General features: G+C 38.2%; 1 protein-coding gene across 3 annotated transcripts in view; it reads right to left on the bottom strand.

The window, feature by feature from the left end:
* The window catches only part of dlgap1a (discs, large homolog-associated protein 1a), a 135497-nt gene that overhangs the window by 74494 nt on the left and 43843 nt on the right, over positions 1 to 17160 (bottom strand). The gene's annotated exons all lie outside the window — the stretch shown is intronic.

The raw sequence follows: 17160 nt of genomic DNA, 5'->3' as shown, positions 1-17160 counted from the left end.
AGAAGTGTAGTTCAACAGATCTAGTCAATCACGCAACTATTCGGTATTTGAAATTAACACGGTTTACAGAATTTTTGCGTTGCGTGTTGACGCCGTGAATGAGCGTGGAATCATGGGAGTTGTCGACTTCAACTCCACAGCCGACGGAAAGCAATCTGATGGGACTCAGGCAGAAATCATGTTCATGGATGAGCCAATGTATTAAAGTGTACTAACGTTACTGTGGAATGAATCAGGGTGGGGCCGAGAGCCGTGGGAGCGGAAAGAAGCCAGTGGAGCGAATGCTAATGAGAGAGACCTGCACCACACACCGGCCTCGAGTCCCATGGAGCAGCTCCGGAAGGATACAAGAAGGAATGACGGCATTGAAGGGCGAGAGAGGACCAGACCTGGACATTTTACGTTGCAGTTTTTATTATACTTGCATGCCGTAGTTGGCCACTGCCGCTTCTTGTTTATGCCTTTTACACAATTAAACTTTGCCGGTTCCTGCCTCCTCCTTCCCTAGGGCTGGGCACCGAGTCTCGATACTTTTTAGGTATCGACCCAATTGCCTCGATACTATCGAGTATCGAAAAATGACATGTTGTTCGGTTCCAGATTTCGATACCTAAGGAGTTAACTCGTCAACGTCAGTGCTCAAACAAATACATATGAAATGCACAACGACACACATAAAGTCGCTCACGCACATACACACAAACTCTATTCACACGAAACACGCGGAACTCTCCGCGCACACTCATATGAGACGCGCGCGCGCACGCACAAACTCTCGACACGCATACTTATGAGCCGCGACCCGCGAGCACACACACACACACACACACACAAACTCTCCGCGCACATATTCATAGGAGACGCGAGCACACACACATAATACCTTAAAGATGTGGAAAAATCGATCAAAAGTGTGGGTACATTTCTCCAGACTCGATGCCAACAGCGCGCGCGATGCAGTATTGCTGCAAAGACCGGTACCACGACAAACACGATGAAGACCTTGACAGTGCACGGAGTAAACATAAGAGCAGAAAGTTGCTCCGTCTTCGACTGGTAAATGAAGAGATATCTTGTTGATCACTCGGACAGTGTTTATATTACAATAAATAATAGGCCTAACCTACTGAATGTACACTGCCGTTCAAAAATGTGTTGGTTAATGGTTAGTCAGAATTTTTTTTCAGTAAGGATGCATTAAAGTTATCAAAGGTGACATTAAAACATGTGTAATGTTACAAAATATTTCGTTTTTAAATAAATGTTTTTCTTTTGATTTTTTTATTCATAAAAGAATCATGAAAACAATTATCAGTTTCCAAAATATTAAGCAGCAAACCGTTTTCATATTCTGAAGGGTCATGTGACACTGAAGTAATGATTTTGAACATTCAGCTTTGACATCACAGGAATAAATTACATTTTGAAATATATTAGATACGATTTTAAATTGTAATACTATTTCACAATATTACTAAAGTTTTACTGTATTTTTTTATTTAAAAATTCAGCTTTGGTGAGCATGAGCGCTTTATAAAACATTTTTATTCCTTTGTACACTGGCTAAGGAGCATGAGTCAAACTGAAAAAATAAAACTAAATACATAAAAAATAAAAGTTTTTCTGAGGTAATATGTTATGTAATCTTGTTAAAATGGATTTCATAAAATTGGTATCGAAAAAAGTATCGTTAGGAACCGGTATCGAAACTGAGGTATCGAAATTGGCATCGGATCGAAAGATTTTGAACGATGCCCAGCCCTATCCTTCCCTGAACTTTGTTTTAGTTCCATTTGATCACTTAAGTTCACATTATTTTGTCTCATTCTAATGAAACAATATTACTACTCTTACAGGTCACTATATTTGATTAATTAATTACAATTGTGGGGTAACGCAATGCTGTTTTACTTGGTCAAAACAATTATACTAATATACATTTGAGTGTGTTAAAAGTTATGTTATGCCTATAACATCACTGTGTGTTCGCTTCGCTCTGTGTGTACGCCACTGAAAGACACTGGTTGCGAATTTCTCTGGAATTAAACATTGTTGATAACAATTGGGATAACGCAAGTACACACTTTAACAAAATATATAACACTGTGCTAGTTGGTTTTTGTATATTTTAATGCAAAAATCTTACATATTATGCCTTTAAAGATCCCATATTGTACACCTTTCTGGAGTTTTATTTTAAGTTTTGATGTCCTTAAGAATATTTATTTGCGGTATAAGTACCAAAAAAATTCTCAATATATTTTTACAGCTCGTTTCTCAGGAGCTCTGCTAAGAACAGGTCTATTTTTGACTGTCTAATTATGTTCATGATTAGACTCTTCTGATTGGCCTGTTGTTTTCTGAGTGACGCACGACCAGGCCAACCACAGGTAACTAGGGTCATGTGCTGTAGCCTGCTGTGGCTTGGTGATGCTCCCAAGTGAGGTAAATAAAACACCTGTAATGATGGACATTGCTGAGGGAAATGTTATCCGGCCTTATCTTCGAGCCGAACCCAGCGACGACAGGAGACAACCAACCAGAAGACAACCAACCAACCTGTGTGGATTTTCCTGTGGATTGACTGTTATGAAACTTATATGGTAGTTGCATTGCTCCTAGACCTCTGTTATCATGAAAAAAGCCAGGAAGCTTCAGTTTTGACAATATAACTTTTTTTTTTTTTGACAATAAAGTTGTGTGTGTATTTTTATGGATGACATTCACAATGGAACATATTCCATTAGATTAAAGAAGTATTAGCAAAATGGTTTAACCATAAACCTCACTAAATTTCATTATATTTATTCATTATTTTATTAGTTATATTTTAAATATCTTAATATATTAAGTAATTTTGCTTTCCAATTACATGTATCTTCTTTTAAGGATGTTCAGGTATTTTAATTTACTGGACAAACCAAAACACTGATAAAGAAAATAATTTGAATCAAGGTTTTCAAACTTGAACTTTACATTTCCTTTTAATAACACTCAAAAAAAAAAAAAAAAAAAATCACAAAAGCTAAACTACCAACAAAACAAAATCTGTTTATCTTTATTAATTTCAGAAAAGATAATTCTTATATAATTATAAGATTTTGGTGGGCTTAATAGGTACGCTTACCCTAACACTTTGGGTTGAGATCAAAATCTCTAACCAAAATATTTGAGAAATATCAATGAAAGAAACTGGAATGAAACATGTTTTTCACTAGTATCAATCCAGCAATCAAAATAAAAAATTATTCACGGCACTTCAAGGACAACACTCTGTCATGTCATTTAACTGAGACTCCAAAGGCCTTTATGAGCTCCACAGGAAGATATCAGATCAATATTATGATTTCACCCTAACATTTGCATATTGAACTCTTTGAGATCCTCCACAGTAACAGTCGTCAGAGCATTAGAGAGAGCCATGGATTTGTCATGAGATGGCACACACACCGACACAATAAAATGAGTGTTTGTATGATTAAGCGGGCTCTTCCTGAGCCTCCGGATGCAGCTCAAGACAAGCTGTTTCCTCTGCATCATTATTCACATAGACGAGCATCATTGGCTTTGATCATTAGATGTTATCTTTGATGAAACTTTGTGACACAAACGGGTAAACTGTCGGCTGAGTGCGAGACGCAATGAGTGGGAAGCGCTGTGTTGATTTCCCAGATGAACTGAATTTATGGAGGTTTTCTGCCCTGTACCCTCTCTATAGATCCCATTGGTGATCCAGAGTTATTATAGAGAGAACACTTTTTCTTAAAGTGATACATACAGTACACAAATTAAGTCCTTAAACTCTCAATTGGCTATCGCTGTGTAGAAGTGGATCATTTGAGGGCTGAACATCACAGTGAGTGTGTAAAGCAGCTCAACAACATCCTCATCCATGTTCCTATATGGAGCAATACTAACAAAACACTAACAATAAAAACAACACAAAATAAAGCTATATACTTTATGCTCATAGTAACATAATTGCTTCATATTTTTAAAATACTTCAAAAATAATAACTACCATACTAGTTACAATAATATATTGATGTAGTTGATGTTGAACTACTTTTATTACTATTCTTAACAGTCTGATCATTAGTCCTTAAAACCACATCACAAATATATTAATGGCAGGCATGGGTGTGTCAATCACAGATGTGTCAAGACATTTCAGGTTAATTTCAAATGGGACCTTATCAGAAATAATGGTGTTAAAATGGTGAAATTAAATTACATTAAATTCCTCAGCAGAAACAGCCTTTAAAGGAAGAGTCTTGATACTAAGTAATTACATATATTTTGACCTGGTGCATAAAGTGTGTTTGAAATTTACTTTGCCGCCATTGAGTGTTTACAGTCTTTTCATACTTAATAAAGTGCTGATGTTACTTTGCATTCAGATCACTTATGCTGCCCAGAGCCTCAGGCACAAACAAACTATTTACTATGGAGGATATATCTATTAGCATACAGTGCGGTGTACAGTGGAATACACTAACATGCATGAGCAACCTCTCATAATGTCCTTTACTGAAAAGCACACTGTACTTCTTTCAATATCTCAGTATTTCAATGCCAAACCACAAAAAACAGAGATATTCACCAGCCGTAGATCTACTCAAGATGACCTTTGCCGTTCATGCTTCACTAATATAGGAGAATTACTATCTTGACAGGCCACATATAGAGCTTAGCCTAATTCAATTGTCCGCTATTCTCAGTCTTCATACTAGAGGCTCTTCTTACACCCGGCTCCTGTGTGTAAGCGCATGTGATTGATGGAGATAATGAATGAGTCTACATCCATTATCATGATGTGGGCTGCTGTGAGAAGTAATATCTAAGCAGGGACGTGGTGGGAACGCTGAGCGCTGGAGAGGCCAGGAGCCCGAGCAGCCAGTCTCACTGATATATGGCACCGCCTCAGGCTACCTGGCAACTGACTAACCCATGGTAATGCAATATGTTCACTTTTAGAGCAGCTCAGATTGCTGTTCTTTACACAGCAGTCAAACTCATTTTGAAATTCAGAGGTGGAATTGTGAACATAGCCACTGTTGTTTTAAAACCAGTTGTGATTAAAGCTGCCTGGGAGATTTATAAATGTTTCCATTCAGTAGGCCAAATGTTTCTTTAGTTGAAAAATGAATTAACAAAATGTGATCCGTTCTAGCCTATATGTTGCATATACCTCAGTACCTATGGATGTGTTTGAAACACATTCTGGCAGTAGAATGAGGCTTAGCAACAGCACCCTGATAGAACAAGATGGGCCGATCTTTAAAGTTAATTAATTTGTCATTTTATTGCATTAGTATTTGACCGGAAGGGGTGGACTACAGCAGGTCAGAGAGAGAGACAGAGAGAGGGAAAGCAAAAGAGAAACTGAGAAGAAGTAATCTCAACAGCAGAGTTATCACGCATCAGACAAATACATCAGACATACTTGTAAAAGAAACTCTTGAATGACTTTGTTCCTATGCCATGGCAAAAAAGGTCAAATAAAAACGTTGATTGATTAATTGATTGACTGATTGATTGATTGATTGATTGATTGATTGATTGATTGATTGATTGATTGATTGATTGATTGATTGATGCTCCCTGGCACTACTGATAAAGTAATTTTTTTCTCCTGTATAAAAAACAAAACAGGCAAACAAATTTGTGGATGATTGAGGGGAATTTTTTTTTTTTGTTACACATGATCTATTCAAGAGTGGTACCATCCATCCGAGTGTTCACAAGAGAATTACGACGCAGGATGTAGGTGTATCATAAGCTTAAGGAGCATAAGATAAGATGCCTCGGTTCAACAAATAGGGCTGGGAAACAAACTCAAGCTCCTCCGACATTTCTCTTTAAAAATTCTCGTTTTAGACTTCGTTCTAATTAGTGACTGGTGTTTTGTTTTGCTCTATCGTCTGCGCTTCTGCGTTCTTCAATACGTCATGCGTCGGGTCAGAGGTCACTCTTCGGTCGTAACTCGACTCACGAACGGCCGTTACCGGAAGCCAGTGATTCTAGTTTATAAAGTTAGAAATATGGATATTTTTCTTACAAAAACACATCGCTTCACTTCAGATAACACAGTCTCACCCCAAAACGTCACATACTGACGGGTCTTGACCATACGGCAACATACGACGAAAAGGGTACCCTTTAACGTCCATGTGTGACGATTCGGGTATGGTTGGGTTTAGGTATGCGTTAGGGTACCGCTAGGAGGCGCTGCTGGTGCGCTTATGTCTGCGTCTCATATTGACGTTATAGGGGTACCCTTTTCGTCGTATGTTGACGTATGGTCAAGACCCGTCAGTATATGACGTTTTGGGGTGAGACCGGGCTGCTTCAGAAGGCCTTTATTAACCCCCTGGAGCTGTATGGATTACTTTTATGATGGATGGAGACGCCTTTTGGGGCTTTAAAATCTCATTTACTATTCACTCCCATTTTAAAGCTTGGGAGAGCCAGGATATTTTTTAATATAACTCCGATTGTGTTTGGCTGAAAGAAGAAAGTCATATACACCTAGGATGGCTCGAGGGCGAGTAAATTATGGGATCATTTTTATTTTTGGGTGATTTGACCCTTTAAGCAAATATTGCGGAGATACTTCACTCATATTGCGGAGATAATTAGTCCGTTCAGTTCGTACGGAAACTTAGTGCTTATAAAAGCTCAGAAAGCATTATGTATAATTAATTAATAGATTCTATGTTTCTATTAAACTATGCTCCTGGGGTCACCAAACTAAATATTAAATATTCAAACAGACTTGTTCATTGTGCCTGCTTATCTGAATAAATGATTCATTACTTGTATTATCTTACAGCTGTATATAACTGCCATATATGGACATTACTTTGACACAATCATATAGTCACATCAAACATATAGTCCCCAACTCCAACCTACAATGGTTGATACAATGTTACTAAGCCATGCTGGTCAGGGAACTCAAACAAACAAAGTAGTGTTTTGAAAGACTTAGCCTAGTTGTAGTTGTAATTTTTCAGTATACAAAATTTGCACACTTTAAGATGTCAGACAGCTCAAATATTCAATGTTTCTAACAATTAGTTTAGTGCTAGTGAAAAAGGCGGCTAATACTTACTAAGTCAAAGCAGTTTGATAGTGAAATGTCCTTATAAACAGTTAGTAGTAACGGATACAATATCTACCTCAATATGCATATTAAGTAAATAAGTGCCTGACCCACGCTATCTGGACCTCATTTCAGGCGTCTACAGTAAGCAGCTCATATCCCGTGACAGCACTGCACAGTTCATCTGACACCCAGCCTGATCATGTGACACAGATGAAAGACGAAAAGCATCAATACCTCTACTGTCTCATCATCTATTTACTAAGTGACTGACTTTGCAGCATATGCTTATATATTAGCACTGGTACTTATATAGGCTAGTACTTGAATTTGGAATTTCATACATAATGCATAATGTTCAAATTGCTGAAAAAAATGGGTTTGTAACAAACAGCACTAACAGGATGCTTTCACTACTGACACAATGACACTGGTGTGAACCCAAATTTGAAATGCATCACGGAGGAACACTGATAGTATTGCCTGTGCTTTGTTCTTCACCTTTCAGCAGGTTATAGCTAACTTCAGCGCGCGCGTGTGTGTGTGTGTGTGTGCGTGTGCGTGAGAGAGAGAGAGAGAGAGAGAGAGAGAGAGAGAGAGAGAGAGAGAGAGAGAGAGAGAGAGAGAGAGAGAGAGAGAGAGAGAGAGAGAGAGAGAGAGAAATAATTTAAACTGACTGACTGAACAAGCTCCTTAGCAAATGATTCAGTTTGTCAGGTGGCAGGAACTTTGGCGGTTTAAATGATCCATATGCCTTCTTGTTGCTCATTAGCACCGTTTCATTACATATTCATTGCCATTTCATTACACAATATATTCTGTCATTGCACGCACACACACACACTTTGCCAAAAGAGTAATAAATTACATTTGAAAACGTATTAGAACATAAAATAACTTTTCAATTGTAATATAATGTCACAATATTACTGTTTTACTGTATTTTCGATCAACTAAATGTAGCATTGGTGAGCATAAGAGACTTCTTTAAAAAATGTATGTATGTATAGATTGTAAATTTCCCTTGATTTCACATAAATGAGAAATTCTAGAGTATATAACATGCTTTCATCTAAGGTTCTGGTTTTCAAACGGTTAACTCAAACTATTAACAAAGCTAAAGGTAGCTAGCTACACTAAATTATCAAATGCAATAGAATCATATTGATATACGAGTACTGAGGACTGAGAAAATGTGGAGTGGGTAAAAAAAGAAGAGAATAAGAAGAGAACAGGAGGAAGAGGAGAAGAAAGGTAGGGCACTGAAAGAGCTGAAGATATAGAGAGAGTATAAGAAAAGCAGAAAGGAAGATAACAGAGAAGACAAACAAGAGGCTTAAAAGAGATGAGAAAATAAAAATACTAATATCAAAAGGACAAAATAAATCCACCCGTAGTGCTTGCTCTATTTATAACAGATAACATAAAAAAAATGCTTATTTAAATATTAAAAGTTCAATCACTTTAATGGTGAAATGGTCTGCATGCGCCAACAACAGGTGTAAAGAGAGACAGCCCACGACCTCTTCAGAGGGAAGTGCTCCGTGATTTCAGGATCAATGGGCCTCTCAGCTAAACCTGCATGAGGACGAAAATGGAGGCCTCTCATGGAGAGTAGTCACTGGAGCGGCTCATGAGAGCACTGCACTGCTAGAACCGTGTCATTCAGCCGTCAGACAAAGCTTGCAATCGCCTCTACACTTCAGCTCCAAAAATAATGCCAAAGTCATATACAATTTACATTTCAGAGGAGATGTGCATTCCAGAATCATGCAATTTCTCATTTAGCTAAAGAATGAGAACATCTTCCTAAAAGACTCTTGTGTTATGTCTTTATGCATTGACAAGGAAAATGATAGAAATTAAAACTAGCAGAGTGTAAAAGCCGGCTATTCGGCCCAACTTCCGGTTTCCGATCAGCCGGTGAAGGACAAGTCTTTTCAGCGTCTCAAAGTAATTTGGTTAAATAAGACACATGTTCTCATATGCAATTATCTCGTTTTAATCTGACTCCATGAATTATAAAGGTTCAATGTGAAATAAGGTTATGTTTACACTTAAAATAGCTACAACATGGATGTAATGAAATGATAATTTAAACCATTAATTGATATAGAATTTTGGATTTAGATTTATTGGCCAATACTTCGGCTTTCAAATTGAAAGAATTGCCAAATTTTTCCTATTGGTGCATTTCTATCAGAAATCATTCAATGCTGATTTGGTGCTCAAGAAATATTTTTTATTTTTTACCAATATTGAAAACGCTTGTGCTGCTTAATTTTATTGTGAAAACCGTGAATTCTTTGATGAATAGATAGTTAATAAGAACCACATTTATTTGAAATAGAATTAGATAATTATTTATAAATGTCTTCTATAATTTTTGATCAACTTGCATCCTTGCTGAATAAAAGCAGTTGAAAGCAGTTTTTTTTGAAGCAGTTCAAAAAAAAGAACAGTTGTGTACATACTGTACGTTGTTTGAAAATAAAATACTTTGTTCATTTTCAATGGCCATCAATGGAGAAAAATGCTTTTGACATTTACCAGAAGGGGCGATGATAATCAGACAAAACTGGACTCCTTGAGGCTACCTTTTAAATATCATGATATATAAATATGGCATTCATACTGTACCATGGTACGATCACATTTATGCATGATAATTCCATTACAGATGCTATGCTCGGGTAAGTACGACTGTGGACACATAAATATCTATATGTAGAGGCTGAATGAGATTGGTTTTCCAGCAGTTAGAGATGAGTAAGCGAGCGCACCACCCCCGGCACTGTGCTCTGCCTGGCCACCAAGTAGGCGTGTAGACTGGCACCTCACTGACGCCAGCCTTCCAGCACATCATCACTGCTGGCGCACTGAGACAAAGAGAAGCACACACATTCCTGAATAACCTCTGCATAAGACTTATTACTTTAGAAGGAGGCCAAGAGGAATCTTCACAGCAATCAAACAAATACTCCGTCCAAACAATTCAATGCAACACGATTCCAGTGACAAGGAATTTTCCATTCACACAGCAAGTGGCATGATGTGGTAACAGCCAATCAGAACATATTTGAGATTTACAGCGTATACACTTGTCTGGGCTGTTGTTTAACAGTCAAAAAGGATGCAGAGACAGAACAAGAGCAACAGCAAACTACTGATGACAGCAACAACAATAGAAACCATGTTGACGAGCGCTTGTGTGAGGGGATTAAAAGATCCCCCAACTATAGTTTAAATGAGTACAACATTTTATTGCTCATTACTTTTGTAGAACTTGTTGCACAGACACTGGGCAAGGATGAGTCTTTCTATTGCCAAAGGCTTTAGATAACAAGACGGTGCAGTCATATTACTATGAATGGGAGAAAGTGCAATGCTCAATATGGCGGAATAAGTCTTGCCTTCTAAATAAAATTGGCCTTGGATGTCCAAAATAGCTGACAATAATAGTTGCAAATATGGCCACCAAGCGAACAGACATTGCTTGATAAGGATAAGGATTTTGCTAGCGTGCGTGTGTTTGTACATGATACTAAATGGAGTATACTTTGAAAGGCTATGCATTCATTTATGTGCATACACTAGCAAAGTTGGACCGAACTATACTTTTGGCTTAATATGCTGTTATGCCAGATTTTGGACAAACGATATACCACAATGGGTGAGGTATTAAAATGCCTATATATATATATATTTTTTTTATATTAGGCTATTTTATATATGGGGGTTGGATAATGAAACTGAAACGCCTGGTTTTATACCACAACAATGTATTATTATGGTGTAGGGCCTCCTTTTGCAGCCAATACAGCATCAGTTTGTCTTGGGAATGACAGATACTTTCATCTTCACTCCTTCACAGTGGCCAGAGGGATTTTGAGCCTAACCTCTACAGAACAGTGTCCAGGTCACTATGTGAAGCTGGTGGAGGAAAATATTTTCTGACTTGCCCCCTACAAAATACCCCAAAAGTGGCTCAAAATATTTAGATCTGGTGACTGTGCAGGCCATGGGAGGTGTTCCACTTCACTTTGATGTTCATCAAACCATTCTGTCACAAGTCTTGCTGTGTGTATTGGTGCATTATCATGCTGATACACGGCACCCCCCTCAGGGAACAATGTTTGAACGATTAGGTGCACATGGACCTCCAGAATGGTTCGGTAGTCCTTGGCAGTGACACGCACATCAAGTGCAGTAGGGAATGCCATGATATTGCAGGCCAAACCATCCCTGTTCCTGATCCACCCCTGTGTTTCACTCTGGACAGCAACAGTCCGGGTGTTAAGCCTCTTTGGTGCTTCTCCAAAACGTAACTCCCACGGATGTGGGAAAGACAGTGAAGGTGGACTCATCAGAGAACTATATGAGCAATATTTCACATTGTTCACATCCTAAGATTTGAACTGTTGGCAGCATAAATATTATTGACTAAATGTGGAGCTCTTGACGAACAGCCTTGGTGGAAACAGGAGAGTCAAGGTGCAAATTTAATTCTGCAGTGAGTTGGAGCTAAACCATAGAGCTATGATTTTATGTTTTTTGGACACAATTCGGGTTAGTACCTGGACATCCTTTTCAGACAGCTTATTATTATTATTGAATTATAATAAATCTATTCATAAAATTGGCATTCAAATGATTTCTGTCATGACAACTCTCGGGAGATTGGTATGTTAACAGAGATTGGCATGGTAATGTATATGGCAATGCTAATGTATTTGGTCTTGGCGGAATAGATCAGCTTCGCTGCTGCTGCAGAGCAAGTACCGAGACTTGCTACTGCGAATACATTCACAGACATTGCTGTGAGCATATAAGACATTCTGTACATGCAAGACATTCTGTACATGTAACATACATGATTTAACCCCTGTAGCAGATCTATACAGGTGGTGCTGGGGAAGGTAGAGGGTTTCTGGAAGGTGCGCTATACTGCTAACAGCAATACGCCTTTGAGAAATGAGGCATATTGCGTATACCTTGTTACAACTTTGACTATCTCTAGATGGTCAAGTTTGATCGTTTTCTCTACGCTCCGCCAGAACCCAGCGAAGGGCTCCGGCGGGGCCGATCCAAGGACCTCACTAAACCACCCAATCGGTAGTAGCGACGGGCGGTGTGTACAAAGGGCAGGGACTTAATCAACGCGAGCTTATGACCCGCGCTTACTGGGAATTCCTCATTGATGGGAAACAGTTTCAATCCCCAGTTCCGATAACGAGCGGGGTTCATTGCTCCATCTCGCGTGGCTGAACGCCACTTGTCCCTCTAAGAAGTTGGACGCCGACCGTTCGGGGCCGCGTAACTAGTTAGCTCCACCAACTAAGAACGGCCATGCACCACCACCCACAGAATCGAGAAAGAGCTATCAATCTGTCAATCCTTTCCGTGTCCGGGCCGGGTGAGCTTTCCCGCGTTGAGTCAAATTAAGCCGCAGGCTCCACTCCTGATGCAACAGCAATGATAATGGATAATGATGTGATCGCTACCAAATAAGTTAAAAACATATCAGCCTTATAGTGCCTTTCAAATCACAATATATGACAGAATAATAGCAATATGATTCTTTTGGCAAATTGTGCAGCCCCACTTGTCTCGCTTACAACTTGCTAAGAGAAAACACAGACATAAGTATGAGACAGCATTATGACGTGTTGCTTTGTTAAAGACATCATGACACTTTGTTAATGATGTAAAATATAAAGGGTGAATTAACTTTTTTTTTGTTCTGGATTGCTTGAATAAAACTGTCATACTAAACAAACAATGGTAGATTTGTCCCACAATTTTGAGACAAGACTATGAACCCTCACCTTACCCACAAATTATCCTTCTCTCTTTAGTCTCAGTCTCTTACCAATCACAGATTGGCTTGTATTCTCCCTAATTAGGAATCATGTGACCACACAAGCCCTGTGACCCTAGTTCAACCCTCTAGTCTCTCTAAGGCCCAGATAAGCTATAGCTACGTCAGCTTTAAGGGACAGCGGCACAAGAGAATCATAAAAAGCATAATGACATACACACAAACATTGTTTTAATTAAGTAAAAGACACTCTCTCCACACACACATTACACTACACACAAGAAGTCATTCATTTAGAGCTGCAAATGACCCAAAGCCTGTGTCTCTCTTAAATCCCACAGCAGCACGCCTGCCGAGCTGTTCCTCTGACCCCACAAGACCTTCTTCCTCACCTCTGGACGCCTGAGTGAGTCACGAAAGCCCAGTGTGCAAGTGTGGGGGCCTGGAGCAAAGCAAATCTAGTGTTCTATCTCAAGTAATTACACTCCGTCATTACGATAACGATGAATACAAAAACAGCAGGAAGCTGTAGAGTTTTCTTTAGAAACACGCAAAACATTCTAGCTTCCGTTTAATGATTCACATACCTCATAGCCTTATTGTGATGTAACTATTCTTAATGCAACAGCACCGATGCAACCATGCAAGACTACACTCGTTGCACATCCACACCAGAGCCGGTGCTTATTGGAATCATTGCAAGCTGGCTGTGCTTCAAGTTTTTAATTGAAAATGCAACAGAGGTTTTTGGTTTGAGCTAAGCCGACGGCGTTTGTTTTGTTGCCCTGTTAATGCCGTCCCTGCTTTTTGCAAAGCAATTCGATGCCACATCAGAGTTGTAATCTCTGTGGTTGCAACCAAAATCAGAAAATCCGCATTCAGATGTAATATCAACTTTTGTTATTTTTTTGAGAACTATAATTATTACATTTTCACAATCACATGGAAAAGCATATCTAAAATACAAACATTTGTATTTGTTTGACTGATTAACAAAAAAAAAAAAAAAAAAAAAAATAAGATCCCCCGTCCCCGAGATTCATTCTAACCCCTACAATGAATTAAAATGATTAATTAAATTAAATGATAAATAAACTGAAAAAGAATAAAATCTAAAAATAAGTTAACTATAAATTAAAAAATAATAAAAAATGGAACAACAAATAAAGTTATCCAGTTTTTCTATGTAGGTATGAGATAAAAATGCTTCATCTATTTTATCTGTAAGAATAGGTGGTAGAGTAAGGTTGCAGTAAATAGAATTTGCATACAATTGAATTTTTTCTTGATATCTGCCCCCCAAACCTTGCAAGCAACAACAGATTGGCAGTTGTTTTCTACTCAGTAAATCAGGGAAATAAATGGTGCCGCAGGAAGAAGGACACCTTCAATTCGGGATTCTTCTAAGCGATGCCATGCAGGAGAGTCAGCATATTCTGCTTGCCAAATCCATCCAGCTCTTATCTGGACTGCAAAATAAAATGAACGGAAATCGGGGAACTGCAGCCCTCCTATAAGGCCTGTGCTGAGATTTCAGATTATTCGTGGTGCGTTCCCTTTCCAAAAAAATCTAAAGATGAGTGCATAGATCTATGCCTCTAAAGAATGGCCTTGTTCAAAGCATCAACACAGTTCCCATGGCCAATTAAAGAGATTGATTTTTGTTGTGGCTTGTTCTTGCTATAACCTTTAAAATTATACACAGTTTGTGATCTTAGATGATACGAATGGAAGCTGTAGAACTTTCCAGAATAATCCTTGTGCATTTGTCAGGTGAGCCATTTTCCTATTTATCCACATTCTCATTACAGTATGTTTGATTCTGAAGTGGGCGCATTTGGCCTCTCTGCTGCTTGTAAGAATATCATACTCTCTCATGGCTTGAATGTGTGTAATCTTTAAAGCACAGAATCATCTTTAAGACTAGTCCTATTCCTAAGAGAATATAGTAGACTGTTTTTGTGTGTGTGTGTGTTTTTTCCAGAGGAGCAGACAATAATTAGGCCTCTTAAGCAAGTGATTCTTAAAATTACCCCCGGGGATGCAGAGTCTTCATTCACACTTAAAAAAAAGTCTCAATATTTGTGTTGAAAAAATGTCATGAACCAAGAATTGCTGAGTAAATGATTAATAAATATTCACATTTAAAGACTGGTGTCGATGTCATTTTAGGATTTCTTCCTGTTCTTTGTGTAAATCTTTAACAAACCTGGGAGGATGGGATTAAAATGGGAGTAAAAATTCTGCACTTCTACAAAATCCAGTCTAATTCAGCCATCACAAGTGTCAAGACCTGGATGATCTGTCCAATCGGTCAAGAACCAAACTGAAATAGCCTTATTTAATTGTAGTAGGGGATGGCAGCATATACCGTTCAAAGTTTGGGGGTATTAAGACCCCCTTTTATTCAGCAAGGACAAATTAAATTGATCAAAAGTGACATTTATAATGTTACAAAAGATTTCTATTTCAAATTAATTCTATTTCAAATAAATTGTATAATCAAAGAATCCTAAAAATATATTTTTTATCGGTTTCCACAAAAATATTAAGCAACTGCTTTCAACACCGACAATAAGAAATGTTTCTTGAGCATCAAACCAGCGTATTAGAATGATTTCTGAACATTCATGTGACACTGAAGACCGGAGTAAAGATGCTGAAAATTCAGCTTTGACATCACAGAAATAAATTACATTCTAAAATATATTAAAATAGAAAACGGTTATTTGATACTAAAATAATATTTCACAATATAACTTTTACATTTATGAAATCAAATGAGAAAGTATTTGTTTCTCATAGACAGCGATGTGATAAATGAAGCGTAAAGGGAGATTTTTGCTTAAGACTGTTCTCCTGAGAAACTGACCCTACAGGTCTCGCATCTGATTTAACACATCTCAGCTCTATTCTCTTACTGTATTTCAACAAGAAATATTTGAGACAAAGTTGTGTCCCCTGAGCTCCAGTATGAAAGGGCAACCTCTATTACTGTAGCCTGATCGTACTTGCAAAGCTTCAATGAGATCAAACACCTCAATATAACTACTTCAAAAAGTAACTTAGCTATTACTTTTTTTGCTTATTACTCATTATATTTGCACCCAAATAATCCCTTCAATCTGACTGATAGCTCCGATTAAAAAGCCTCCATGTAAACACCTTTCAATACAGACAAGTTGTTTTGTACTGTTAAATGCAGATGAATTTCAAAGTTAAGAGTTCATTTAAACAGAATTTTGTCATGCACCCGGGCCCAATCCTCTCAGCTGCTCTCCAAGCTATTTCACAGCACTGAGGGAAAGAGTTGCATTCAGTCTGACCTTTTAGCTCACAGCCCACAAATGTCACCCAGTCTTTAATATTCCACTGCACAGTCATGTGACTTCTGCTGAAAACCCTTACATGCTCGCATGGGGTCCACATCTAAATGTTAGCTAGCATATGCTTCACTTGCTAAGTGACAAACAAGTCAGTAAAAGTGTGTCTATCCGTATTGAAGACAATTAATGTACATTTTAGTTGAATAAAAAGCACCTACTTTGAGATTTAGAGTTGATCATTATTAAAAAAAACCCGATAGGTTCTGCCCATATGTCTCAAATGATTGCTTGAAAATGATTGTTTCAAGCTTCTTGGGAGAGATGACCCCTGAATAGACTGTGTTTAATCCCAATGTGACCTAGATTATGAATAAAAGATGCAGGAATATGACATGTGTGCTTGGTCCAATCTAATATATCTAAATCTTTGTCCAGCAAGATATTCTTTCAACAACAGCTTGTGGAGCCGATCTTAATCTAACAAAGGCTGTACTATTTAACCTTTAACAGGGATTAAGTCGGTCTAATCTTTGTCTAAACCAGCCACAACATTAAACAGTACTTAGTTTAACATTTACAGTAATAGCATGACTGTTCAATTCCACCATCTATAAAAAGTAAAAACATTAAAGTTAATGTAAAGCCTTGAACAGCGGCCCGCTGTACCGGTAATAGAATTACCCAGCATTCCTCGGTAGGCCTGGATGTGCTGTGATTAGAGACTTGAGGGATCTCCTGCTTGATATGCCTCTCATTCCTCTGGTCTACTAGTCTGGATTCCTGCCGTCATGAGCTACACAATAACAGTGGGAACCAGGAACGACGCTGATTAGTTCTGGGAAATCCTAAATGGTTGATTCTGTCTGTGAATAAATTGCGTTCAGAACAACACTGATCAAGGTGCC

Source organism: Phoxinus phoxinus (assembly GCF_949152265.1).
Source record: "Phoxinus phoxinus genome assembly, chromosome: 5".
Taxonomy (NCBI): domain Eukaryota; kingdom Metazoa; phylum Chordata; class Actinopteri; order Cypriniformes; family Leuciscidae; genus Phoxinus; species Phoxinus phoxinus.
The sequence above is the reverse complement of the archived record's forward strand: the minus strand, read 5'-3'. Positions and strand labels throughout refer to the sequence as shown.